Source organism: Anabrus simplex, chromosome 1 (genome assembly GCF_040414725.1).
Source record: "Anabrus simplex isolate iqAnaSimp1 chromosome 1, ASM4041472v1, whole genome shotgun sequence".
Classification (NCBI taxonomy): Eukaryota; Metazoa; Arthropoda; class Insecta; order Orthoptera; family Tettigoniidae; genus Anabrus; species Anabrus simplex.
The window spans coordinates 1,175,117,718-1,175,132,079 of NC_090265.1; positions in this window are offsets into that span (position 1 = coordinate 1,175,117,718).

A 14,362-nucleotide genomic window follows, 5' to 3' on the forward strand; every position below is an offset into this window, starting at 1 on the left:
CCTCATTATTATTTATTTAAATTTTCTTTCTTTCTTTCTTTCTTTCTTTCTTTCTTTCTTTCTTAATCCGTTTACCCACCAGGGTTGGTTTTTCCCTCGGACTCAGCAAGGGATCCCACATCTACCTCCTCGAGGGCAGTGTCCTGAGTCGTGAGACTTTCGGTCAGGGGATACAACTACGAAGGAGGACCAGTACCTCGTCCAGGCGGCCTCACCTGCTATGCTAAACAGAGGCCTTGTTGGGGGATGGGAAGATCGGAGGGGATGGACAAGGAAGAGGGAAGGAAGCGGCCGTGGTCTTAAGTTGGCCATCATCCCGGCATTTCCATGGAGGAGAAGCGGGAAGCCACGGAAAACCACTTCGAGGATGGCTAAGGTTGGAATGGAACCCGGGCCTCCGGGGGTGACAGATAATAACGCTAACCACTTCTCCACAGATATTTAAATTTTCATACCGATATTTCTTTAAGACCTATGCTTAATTTTCTTGAATGACCGCTTTGTAACTTAAGTCTTTAATTCCTTTCAGCCCTACTTTTCCTGCGCACTCCATCCCGTCCTCCTCAAATAAAAGAGCTGGTCTTCAACACTCAGCACTCATCGCTCTGCACTCGCTCCAGTTCTTACAAGAGAGAAATTTCGCCGCCTCCTCGTTTGAGACGGCACACTGCATCGTGAAGTACGTCTGGAAACTTTTCCACTGAAGCTAGGTCTCTTCAAACTGGACATGGAATTAACGTGATTATATTTCAGTTGGTGGGCTTAACTTTTGATTGAACTTATGAGAAGTATTCTTATCGAACATTCCTTGAGAAATATAGGAAATGAAGAAGGAAAAGGTCATGTATCTACAATCTAAAAGTATTTAATCTTGAGGTCTTTATAACCCCCCCCCCTTTATTTTGGGAAATTACGCATTTATTTATGTTGTTGTTATAGAAAGTTCACTTGTTTTCTTTTTTCAGACTTATCATTTTTCAACTTCATATTCTATTCAACAGTTATTGTTATTGCACTTAACTATTTTTTCCAATATTTCGGACAACCGTCCACCGTTTTAATTATTATTATTATTATTTATTTTCCTTAAATTGTACATGTACAATTTAGGGGTGGTAGATGGAGAAAGGGCAAGCCCCACATACACGGAAGTGCCTCCATCTCCACATGTGTACATAAACTCTACTGAATATTTACATACAAACTTATGTAGACAATTTTAAATTTACATATTTACACTACAAATACTGTACCCTTAGAATAATAATTATCTTGATTTATCCTGAAAATATTAGAGTAAGAACACCCAGCCATTTATACTCTCACTCAGACCCCTGTGTACACACTCATTCACAACCACTCACACACGCGCACGCATACACATTCGCCCACATACACTTGTACTTGCACCCATTGCACAACATTTATCAAGGAATATATAACTTAATAAGGCTGTCCCTTTTACTTTCATATTAACTCAGCTAATGTAACTTATGTAACTTATTCTTGAGCAAATTTAAGTTGTTTTCTAGCTTTAGACTGTGGTCTTATCCCTTTATTAATTCTTGTGTGCTAATCGGTGGCTCCTGTGACTCAAGACCAAGAACGTTTGTTTAAGTTTTTTCAGTTCAACGACTTCAAATATTTCTTGTAACTTCTTCAAGCTAATGTAGGCTATATGCCTACACGTCTCCTTTTTTCTTTCATGTACCTATATAAAATTCTTCGTAGTTACTTCAAATTATTTAATACATTGTAATTATTGTTGTAATATCTGTGGTTTCCTATTTCCAACTTGCTTTCTTTACAGTTTATTTTGAATACTAAAGGATTTTGATCACGTAAAACACAATTGATTTCAATTCTGCACAGTTGCCATACACTTTTTGTTCAATTGATCGTGTCCCATTTGAAAGGTATTTATAAACTTTTAAGTGTTTAAGTAAAATCACAATTGAACTGATTTTTAAAATGAGAGTACCTACATTTACAATCACTTACTGCGTTTAAAAAATTGTTTAAAACGATTTTGGAAACTAAAGGATTCATTTTCGTTCTTCTGTTATGAAACCTTTCACTCTGATGCATGTCCTTGGATTTTATCGTAGTTGTCATTTTTGGTCGCAAGAATATAAAATTTTGAAACATTCAGTAAATGATCTTAAGATTTAAAACCTCTTCCAAAATTTCGAAAACAATGTCTTCTTTCGTTATTATCCTGGAAGATAAATATATAACGCTGGATATTTCTGAATATTCGTCATTTAAGTGAAAGTAATCTCCATTACGAATTTTTAATTAGAAAATTCTTATTTATCTGAGAATTTTCGCATGTTTTTAATCACTGGAGTACCTTAAATTCCGACCAAAGTGGAGAAAAGTTTACACAGTTTTGAATAATTTTTTGCTTATAGACTTGTGTTAATACGTGGAAAATTTGTATAAAATATTTTCCAAGTACGATTATTTTCGCTCGAAAAGGATTAGATCTATAAGTGAGCATACCGCACTCACTCCGAGGAATCCATCGACTCACAGTGGTTCAAAAACGTGAGCCACGGGAATTTCATTCCAAAGGTAACCGAAACTTAATTTGCACTGCACGACTATTTGATGTGAAAGTAGCGGCGATGGCTATCTGTAGCACTAATATAACTTTCAACCCTAAATGAAAACACATTTGTATCAGATATAGTCTAGTTGCCCCTGAGTGCCTCTGTCGTATACACTCTACACGTTGGCGCTCACTTGAACGACGCCACACACGCGTACGGTCATCATTGGCACCAAGGCAGAAGCGACGACACGTCTCCATTCATCCTTCTATAAGCGCCTACCGTGACACCACTAGAGCCGGGCTACACGATGTTGGGGCGTGAGCGGAAGACACCCTAACGACATGCAGGATCGTAGTCCTGCTTCACGGATACAGTTGTGAATGGTCCTCGGTGACACCCCCGGAGCAACAGTGTTCCTAAGTTGTTGTGAAGTCGCGGTGCGGTCCAATACGGCATCCCGTAAAATGCGACGGTCTTGGCGTTCATCTATTCGTCACCGCTGTCCGGACCCAGGTCGACGGGTGCGTACACCTTTTGCTGACCATTGGCGACAACATCGATGCACTGTAGAGATCTCTCGCCCCACGTATAGCGCAATTCTACGGTACGACAACCCGGCCTCCCGCAGGCCCACTATACGTCCTCGCTCAAACTCCATCTATTGCACAAACAGTTCACGAACATGCTGTCGCGGCATGGTAATGATGTTGTAGACACAGACTGAGCTCCGTATACCACGGCAAACTGGCTGTCACTGGCCTTAGCGGGGACCAACTGTTGTGCAGCTTGCAGCATTCCACGGCTGATAACGCGGTTCCTGCTGAGTCCGAAGTGTTGAGCGTTTGATCACCGCATGCACTGCCCTCTCACAGTGTCCCGTTCAATTATGACAGGCCTTATTCACTTGAGTCAATGTGTTCTTTTTTCGTTTTCCTGGAGTATATTAGAAGGAGGTTTTTGGAAAACAATGGATATGGCACAAAATTCTACAACGTTGTAAACATGTACATCAACATTGCCAGAAAAAAGTAAATTCCACAATATGTTCCCAGTACTGCAATGAAAACTTATGTTATCATTTCGATGTGACCTAAATAAACGATCACGAAATAATTGTCTAATGTTCTGCGATTCAATCTCACCACCATAATCACTAAAGGCAGTAAAATTAAATTTGGATATTTCGGTACAATTATTAATAGTAATTCTATTTGTACCGGGCGGTACACCTCTACACCGTTTATTTAAAAGTTGCGCCTGTTGAAACTCCTCTTCTGGAGGAAGGTTGAACTTTATCTACTCTATTAATTCTCTACTTTCTCAGAAGATGTCACCACGTGGAAAATTTTGAGTTTTTGAACTGTGTCACTTTTGATGTGTTTTTGTTTAGCTTGAAGTAAGAAGTGTGAACTTTCTCTTCTAGAGGACACTACTGAAGATCAACAATAGTGCAACCTAGTGCGGAGTCAAAGAACTATTTTGTTGAAGAAATTTTTATTTCAAATGTTTGTTCTTTGCTAAATTTCTTTCTGTTATTGTTTAAGTTGGCTGTATACCCCTCTCTTTCCCCTTGTTTTGCATGTAGCCAATCCCGAATTTCTTAAATTAATTTCTATCCAATCAGATGTATCTTCCCCCAACTTGAATCGATTGCGGGGTCCTAGCCAATAAAATAATTGTGGGCGGGTGTTTTCATTCCCCTAACGCCTAGAACCTTCCACGAGAGGTTATAAACTGCTGATTTTTGGGTCTCCGTGCCACTTCTGTTCCATCTTTCAGTGTATTAAGTACATCGCAGGAGGCGGGTAGCGCCTCTTTCTTCTGCAGCGGTCAACAATAAGGTAATGGCCGATTAATAAATTCTTTCTTTTCTTGCTCAGCAGTTTAACTCTCGGGGCGGGTGCGAAGCGTTCTACCATGTAACCTTTTCCTAAAATGTAACTACTCTTTTCTTCGATTCTCTTGTAAAGCTACATTCTGGGATAGAGAGTGCTAACCCTCTCGAGCTCCCACTCATATTGTTTTGAGGTGAACTTATTTTTCTCAACCTATTCTTCGATAATGTAAAACAAATTGTTCTTTTCTAAGTCACCTCTGTAGAATGGGATTAGCCCTTGCATTAACGGCCTGGCGCCAAGTAGGTCTTAATCAAAGTGTATTAGGAGTGCAAGTTCGCCTCCTCTCAAATTGTTTTAGAGGTCATTTAATTAACCTTCTTGTCATTTAATAGACCTCAGTAGGTTGGGTATTTTACCCCTGGGTATATGTCCTTTGAGGACAGCTTAAAGGTGGAGTTTGGTGTGGCCTGGGAGAGGCTTAAAATTGAGAGCGAGTGGCTCTTTTGAAAATGGTATATTGTATGCCTCGAGGAGGCTTTTCAGTGTAATTTGGAGCAAGGGCTCCTAGGTATGAATGGGGTTTTCTGCCCCTCTGTTAAAATTGTGTTTGGGGTAAAACTGAGCTGATTGCCCAAGAATTATGTTTCTGACTTTTGAAGCCCCAAATGGGGTACCTATGTAAATGTATTTTTCAATTGTGTTTCGGCTACTAAGTACCTGTTCTATTTGTTGTTACCTAATTTTGAAAAGGAAATATAACCTTGTTAAATTTTAAAATTAATTTCACTTTAGTAGCTTGAGATCTATTCACCACCCAGCACCTTCTTTCACGCATAACTACCACCAAAAACACGGTAACACTATTAATAGGATCATAAGAGCCCGAATAACTTTCTCGTTCATTTTTTATACTTTCTAACATTTACTATCGCATTTCACCGTGATTCTTGTTGGAAATGAATAAAGAATGGTAAGCAGCACAGCATGAACAACTACCGTCACCTAAAATAGTATTACGTATTCAAAATATTACTGCACTTCCACGAAGTGGCACTGTTGTTTGTTTACCGCATGGGGTAGACGATAGCGGGGCGAGCAGTGGGCACGTTAATGGACCGAATATGCAGTCATTACATGAGTCCCACATTACCGACTGGACAAGAGGAATTTAAGAGAAGAATGTTTGAGTGCTACACATGGAAAACCAATTTAGCGAATTCATCAGAATGGAACACAAACAAAGAGTTAATATATTTAAATCCACGGAGCTTTAGATTGAAAGGAACCACTCTATTGCCGAGGACTGATCGACTTATTAACTGAGCAGTTAGATATTTGGCGTGCTTATGTACCTGATGACAAAGCTGGAAGACTGAGCAACGAACGAATACTAAACGGAGTTACGTGCTAGAAGCGATCGTGCCGGATGTGACCAGGCCTAAATCGTGCCACTAGCAACGAGTCGCATGCGACCAATCCGATAATCAGTCAGTCAATCAGCCACCACTGATCTATATTTAGGTCCATCGCCAAAGTGGCAGATTGCCTATCGGTTGTTTACCTACTCTTTTCTTAAATAATTTCAGAGAATTTGGAAATGTATTGAACATTTCCCTTGGTAAATTATTCCAATCCCTACCATCTTTCCTTATAAACGAATATTTGCCCCCGTTTTGTACCCTTGAATTCAAACTTCATGTTCATGTGGTATTGTGATCTTTCCTACATTTGAAAGCACCATTCGAACTTATTCGTTCCGGGCTGATTAGCTCAGACGGTTGAAGCGCTAGCCTTCTGACCCCAACATGGCAGGTTCAATCCTCGCTCAGTCCGGTGGTAATTAAAGGTGCTCAAATACCTCAGACTCGTGTCGCTAGATTTACTAGCACGTGAGAGAACTCCTGCGGGACTAAATTCCGGCACATCAGCGTCTCCAAAAACCGTAAAAGTAGTTAGTGGTACGTTATGCAAATGATTTTATTATTAAACTTATTTGTCTACTAACGTTATTCCACGCCATCTCTCCACTGGCAGTTCGTAACATAGGTTTACCGCTTATTTGAGCACTCGTATCCTTTCTCGCGACTCTTAGCGTAATGGTGTAAGCTGCTGTCCTGAAAATTACAACATTGTGATCCTCTATCCAAGATCTCTTGTGTTAATTTGGAGCATCAGGTACCTTCCATCCTGTATATACTGGAATTTGTTTTGATTATGTAACATGATCCCACGAAACTTTAAAGTACCTGAATAAATGATAACACTTCTTATGGTTATTTTTAACGTTTTCAAAATGTATTTTTTACCACGTGTCTTTTAGTGTCGGGAGTTCTCGAGGATATGTTCGGCTCGCCAGACCTGACCTTTTCCCGGTACACCACATGATAGTGATCTACATGTACTGCTGGGTGAGTATGTTGTATGTGGGTGTCGGTGTAATTGGACGCGCTAGGAATGCGAACGAAGTGGTCATGGCAATGAGAAAGGTGCCATCCCGGCATTTGGCTGGATATGAACATGGGAAAATACGAAAAACCATTTTCGAGGATGGTCGAAGGGGGATTCTAACCCATCTGTCTCTCGTATTAGCCGTAACGCACTGAGATAACCTTCTCCCAGACATGGTAACACATGGAAACATTGTCATGTCGTAGGATTAAACGTAAACGCATCCCCATATTTAGTGTTGTAGAAACTACCAGTTTTACCCAGGAGTGTTACGTAAAGTAGGGGAAGTAGCTGCTTATAGAAGTGGTTCAAATGACAATGCTCTTAGAGCTGTTATTTCGTAGTAAATTCTCCAAAAATAACTTAGGAAGATGCCTTGCTGGCAGGACCTAGTGTTTACAGTGCACTATGTCTTCTGGTATGGGCTAGAGCAATTTTGTTACTTTCATTGATCTGTCTCTGTCTTATCCTTGGCTTTGACAATATGAAAGTGACTGAGGTATGAGCAATGCTAGTAATGCCATTCCTTATGCAGCCAGTCCCTGCTATGAATGGTATGAAAATGTTGCTCATAGGGTCGGTCGGTGCATACATTTCAGTGGGCTTGGCAGACTGATATGTAATAGCAACTTCTGACTCAGTGAGGAAAGCAACGGGAAACTACCTCACTCCTCATTTCCCTAGTACGCTTCTTCAGTGATGCCTGAGCTGATGGCAGAGCTGTCGTGGATCCAACCAGCCTTAGGGCTGAAGACGAACATACATACACAACTTAGGAAGATACTGTTCTGTCATTTCTTTCTCTATAAAATCCAAGGACTGATTCTGATTATCCCCAAGAGCTGTATTTATAAATAAGGTAACCGAAAAAAATCTTCGTTAAAATATAACTGAAATTGTGTTGTGCTAGTATTCAGAATTACCTTATTGTACATTTCCCCACACATTATTAAGGTTTTGACCTTAAGATATATCTTGCATTATTTATGACCCATCTATGTTTTCTCCGCCAACGGCCTTAGCCGTGTTGAAACACCGGATCCCGTGATATCTCCGAAGTTAAGGAACATTGGACGTGGTCAAGATTTCGATGGGTTGCCACGCGTTGTTGGCGGGAGTAAGGGAATGGAGCAGCTGAAAGGAACTGGCCACCCTACCGTACATAAACTCCGGCTCAGACACACCTCTGCGGAGGTTCGGACCTGCTTTCGGGCAGAATACACCCTTACCTTACCTTTTATGTTTTCTCTGGGGAAGGAATATCTCTATTTATGGCATACCAAATTATTCATTACACGATTTTGAGTTTTTGAGTTGGTTATACATATTACCATTGTGTGTGATGTAAGGTATGCATGTTTTGTTTAAACTTTCGTCATAGAAGTGTACTCATTATTTATTATTTGACCGGGCGAGTTGGCCATGTGGTTAGGGGCACGCGGCTGTGAGCTTGCATCCGGGAGATAGTGGGTTCGAATCCCACTGCCAGCAGCCCTGAAGATGGTTTTCCGTGGTTTCCCATTTTCACACCAGGCAAATGCTGGGGCTGTACCTTAATTAAGGCCACGGCCGCTTCCTTCCAACTCCTAGCCCTTCCCTGTCCCATCGTCGCCATAAGACCTATCTGTGTCAGTGCGACGTAAAGCAACTAGCAAAAAAAAAAAAAAAAAAATAGAGAATGCTTTATTCCTTCCAACCACCATAATCACAACTAAGGGACACAGTCACGGGTCAAATGACGGTGGGGAGAAAGTGGATACTCTGGTGAATTGTAAACGTGTTGCGAGTTGTTTGAGTTGTTAAATGTGTAGAGTATTGTTCACTTGACCGTGATATTGTATGGCATAGTTGGAAACAGCCTAATTACCAGTGAAATATTGTTCCTCTCGTTGGTTCAAGGCCAATCAACATATCGCACATTTATTCTCAGGTTCGAGTAATTGGCTGCTAATGTAACGGGCTGCCCAATTAATCACGGAGAGGCTATTGTGTAGCACTCATTTTCAATGTGAAAGGATGCCTAAAATTACCTGTTTCTCCACTGTACTGCAATGTGACCTGGACAGAAGAATACGAGGGTTATTTCGAAAGCTGAATATTTGAGATCCACGTTTCGATGCCTGGTAGCTCCTAATCACTAATCAAATTGTTTTCCTTCTCCGTTAGTGATTTAACGTCCGATTAGTTGGCTGAACGGTCAGCGTACTGGCCTTCGGTTCGGAGGGTCCTGGGTTCGATTCCCGGCAGGGTCGGGGATTTTAACCTTAATTGGTTAATTCCAATGGCACGGGGGCTGGGTGTATGTGTTGTCTTTATCATCATTTCATCCTCACCACGACGCGCAGGTCACCTACGGGTGTCAAATAGAAAGACCTGCACCTGGCGAGCCGAACCCGTCCTGGGATATCCCGGCACTAAAAGCCATACGACATTTCACATTTCAGTGATTTAACGTTGCCTTAATACATCGTATACAAACATCGTATACAACAGTTTACTTTCAATAATACACAGATTGGGTGTTTGAAGGGTATGAAAAATGGGAAAAGATCGGCTAACTCTTAGGTTCGAACCCACCATCCCCCGAGTGCAAATTTCAACCACATGATCAATTCCTTCGATACTAGCCAAGCTGTAAATGTTTCAGTGTTCATTTATGGCGTCGGCAATCGTTTTTGTCACACGCATCAGTTGTCGGTAAATTTCGAAAGGCATCTCAGCTCTTCAAATTAACTATGGCAGCATTTTCTTAAACTAGATACGGGGTAACCCTCCAGAAATTAAAATCCAGTAAACAAATATCCTTACTTTTGCCTGGATTCCGAATCACTGATTCTGATTGCTCTCCTCACTATGAAGAAATGTCCTATTACTAGGTACGCTACTACGAATAATTTAATTTGGCTTTAGGGCACATCAGCCGGCCTCCGCGGTGTACGGATAGCGTGCCTGCCTCTTACCCGGAGGCCCGGGTTCGATTTACGGCCAGGTCTGGAATTTTTACCTGCATCTGTGGGCTGGTTCGAGGTCCACTCAGGCTACGTGATTACAATTGATGATGATGATGCTTGTTGTTTTAAAGGGCCTAACATCGAAGGTCATCGGCCCCGTGATTACAATTGGGGAGCTGTCTGACGGTGAGATGGCGGCCCCAGTTTAGAACGCCAAGAATAACGGCCGAGAGGGTCCGTCGTGCTGACTACACGACACCTTGTAATCTGCAGGCCTTCGGGCTGAGTAGCGGTCGCTTGGTAGTCCATGTCCCTTCGGGGCTATTGTGCCATGGGGTTTGGTTTGGGTTTGGTTTAGGGCACATCATATTTCATTTGTTAATTTAAACCAATGTTTAATTCCCATAAGTAATTCCGTGAGGAATACAAATTTGCAAACCGAGCGAATAGCTACGCGGTTTTGGGCCACGTAGATGTCTGCTTCAATCGCAAATAAATTTTATACCCAACTACAATAGCACTTGTTGCTTAAAATGAAGTACAGAAATCCCCATTCAGTTCGAGAAGATCTTACAACCACCTGACCACTAGATTGATCTACGCTGCGCTGCATCCTTTGGTCTGCACTCCATCTGCATGTCTTTACTAGCAGAGAAAGAAGCGCCGTTTAAACGTGGCATTACGAGTTCTAAGTCAAATTGTTATACTTCGGCAGTTAGTAACTGCAGTATCGTATTTATGTGCATGCTATTTCTTTTTAAATCCTTTTAGTTATCCTCCCTGGCAATAAAAGACACTGTTACTATAGAGAGCATAATATGCAAAAACAAGAAATTAATAATAATAATAATAATATTAATGATGATAATAATCATGTAATTCGCTTTAAGTCCCACAAGCTACTCTTACGGTTTTTTTAAGACGCCGAGGTGCCAGAATTCAGTCCCGCAGGAGTTCTTTTACGTGCCGGTAAATCTACCGACACGAGACTGATGTATTTGAGCACCTTCAAATACCGCAGGACTGAACCAGGATCAAACCTGCCCAGTTGAGGCCAGAAGGCTAGCTCCTCAACCGTTTGAGCCCCTCAGCCCTGCGCTAGAAGTTTCATCTCGCATGTTTTGTGCTACGGAAGAGTGGTAATGGTTACTGTTGCCCTTAGAACACACCATGCAAATTTACTAAAGAGTTTTCTTTACCCTGTAATCCCTCAAAATTTTACGTGCTCTTCTTACAATGAAATATGAGGAAGTTATGTGTAGAAAGTTTAAGTCTTAGTATTGATTATACGTCGCAACGACCTAAACAGGACTTATAGCGACGATGGGATAGGACAGAGATAAGACAGGGAGGGAAGGAAATGACCGTGGTCTTACCTGGGTACAGTCTGGTGTGAAAATGGTAATCCATCTTCACGGCTGGCGAAAGTGGGGTTCGCACTCTCTCCCGAATTCAGGTTAACAGCTACATGATCCAATCCGCACAAACACCTAGCTCTGAGTTAAAAGTTTTATTTATAATTATTACTGAGTTCGTTTTATTCCAAATATGGCTACGTATCACCATACAACACCCTGGCTTGAACAACAGGGAGAAGAAACATTATTTTGGTCTTCCTTGAACGCAACATTATACGAACAGGTACACCAAGTTACCTGAGAACAGATCTTAAATACTTGCAATCCCTAAGTAGTCTCCCCACAAGGCAATGTCAGAAAACTATTCCTTGATGAGGTTTACCATTTACCATAGGACAAGTTGAGGTACCTGCAACCATGCGCTCCTGGCGTTCCCTTCCGGTCCTAATTAGGGATATATCTAGCAAAAATATATTACATGTTATAAATGGTACATAGCCAAGGAATTAACTAATCGAGAAAGAATCACCTCAATCTCTGCATCCCTCACAGATACAAGACTTGAGGCAAGGATTCCATAGTTGCAGAACTTGTGAAAATTGATGGTTCTAATTTCGTTAACAAAATGGAAATACTCTTTCGCAATATATCGGAATCAGAAATTATTCCTCAAGAGTGGCAATCAACTTGTATACATCCTCTCCATAAAATGGTAATAAAGCAGACGTGAACAATATACCTCTTCACTCAGTTGTCTATAAAATACTATCAAAACGCTTCAAAATCACACTGAACCTATTGTTGATCCACAGATTGGTGATTATCGAACTGACTTCCGCAAAACCCGCTCCTGCAGCGAACGGATTTTTTTCAACTAAAGAGCATCACCGAAATCAGATCTCTTCACACGAATCCACTTGTATTAACTTATATTAACTTTTCGCTCAAGAAGGCCTATGACGCAATCGACCGATTCAGTCTTCTCAATATCTTCAAGGATATGGGTGTGGGCAACAATACTCGTTCCATCAACACACTGTGATCAACAGCTATTTACAAGTAATGTTCATGGGGGAAATCTCTAAATCCTTTGAGATTTTTTAAAATTTCGTGTGGTTATTTTTAGACAAGTGCAGCCCTTGTAAGGCAGACCCTCCGATGATGGTGGGCGATATCTGCCATGTGTAGGTAACTGCGTTTAATTGTGGTGGAGGGCAGTGTTATGCGTGGTGTGTGAGTTGTAGGGATGTTGGGGACAGCACAAACACCCAGCCCCCGGTCCATTGGAATTAACCAATGAAGGTTAAAATCCCCGGCCCGGCCAGGAATTGAACCCGGGATCCTCTGAACCGAAGGCCAGTACGCTGACCATTCAGCCAACGAGTCGGACATCCTTTGAGATTAAGGCTGGTGTTCTTCAAGGTGATGGGCTTTTTCACCCATTCCTTTCAACAGTATTTTTGAAGAGATGGAGAAATAAGACTACCCAGTAATGGTATTAAGATGGCCACTGGATCCAAAGTAGTGAGCATTGACTCCCTTGTTTTTGCAGATGATGTAGTGGTAATGGCAGACGACCCCTAAATAGTCCGCTCCATGTTGGAACATTATAGGAAGTAGCTGAAGCTATAGGCTTCCAGACATCTTTTGGAAAAAAATACTGAAGCCATGATGTTGACCGTCTTAATACCACAGTATTTCTTGGTACGAGTATGGAAAAACCATACATGTATTCATTTTCAGTATCTTGGACATGTCTCTTCCTTTATAGTATCGGAGAAAGAAGTTCTGAAATGTCGTTCGAAACACATAAACCTATACAAACTCACTTATCAGTCCATATCGACCTCATGCCATGAAAAATACCAGCACGACACCACAATATCATGTCCTGAAGCAATATATAGTGTGGTCGGAAACAGCGTTAGAGGGTTGGTAGTACTGATTAATAATTTGAATAAAATAATTCGATATATCGCGCCGTGGTCAGTTTATCATGTGCTGAATTCAAACATGTCTTGCGAGGCGGTGTTGCTAGTGGCTTAAGACCAGCATGAGAGCACCGGTCGAAGAATAAAACGGACCTTCAAGCTGAGAGGATCGCGCCATAGCTAGTGTCACCGACTGTACTTGTTGCTGATTTCTGGGCATTCCTCTCAAGCCGGACTTAAGTCACGTGCATATTTAGCAACACTGATGCGCATAGCCCATTTGCATTCGTCCGCGAAGCGAAACGATTGGCTAACTTCGGTATCTGCTAAAATTACAACGGCGCCAGTTACTGAATTTTTTTTTCAAATTATTTGTCATTATGACCCCCTCTAACGTACATATACCCGGTTCACTTTGTTTCCGACCACGCTGAGTGCTGCTGAAAGCTTGACCCTTATTCACCACGGCGAAAGGATCCAAATGAAAGAAGAGGGAAAATTACTGGGAAAGATACCCGGCTCTCGTCAAAATCTCAGGGCGAATGTCGTCTAAGGCAAAATGCAGATCGAGTTGGCCGTGCGGTCAGAGTCACGCAGCTGTGAGCTTGCATGCGGGAGATAGTGGATTCGAATCCCACTGTCGGCAGTCCTGAAGATGGTTTTCCGTGGTTTCCTATTTTCACACCAGAAAAATGCTGGGGCTGCACCTTAATTAAGGCCACGGCCGCTTCCTTCCCACTCCTAGACCTTTCCTATCAAATCGTCGCCATAAGACCTAGGCCTATCTGTGTCGGTGCGACGTAAAGCAAATAGCAAATTTTAAAAATGTAGAACTCTGCTTTAACTTTGAAAACTCTCATTTCTTATGAGGAATCACCGTTTTATGCTTTACAGCTAATACCCGGCAACAAAAATATTCATTTCTCTGAAACCGTATGGCATAAAAGGTTGAAATTTCACATTAGGGTTGCCTTTATAAGAGATATTAAAGAAAAATTGGTTTTAAAACAATACATTCCTAAGGATTTGACATGAGGGAGGGGGAGGGGAGCCTCTGAAACCGTTTTCAAATGATATCCTTGGTGTTAAACAACAGAAGGTTTTAAAAATTGAACCGCCTCAGGGAGTTAAATGGGGTTTAAATCTGAAAACAAATATATATTTTTTCCTCCAAAACTGTTTAAAGTACGAAGACAAAATTCCAAATGGCAGTGTTGTAACGGAAGCACCGCTACGACATAGCAAGTTCGAAGTATGAGAGTTCGCGCGAGGTGAAGG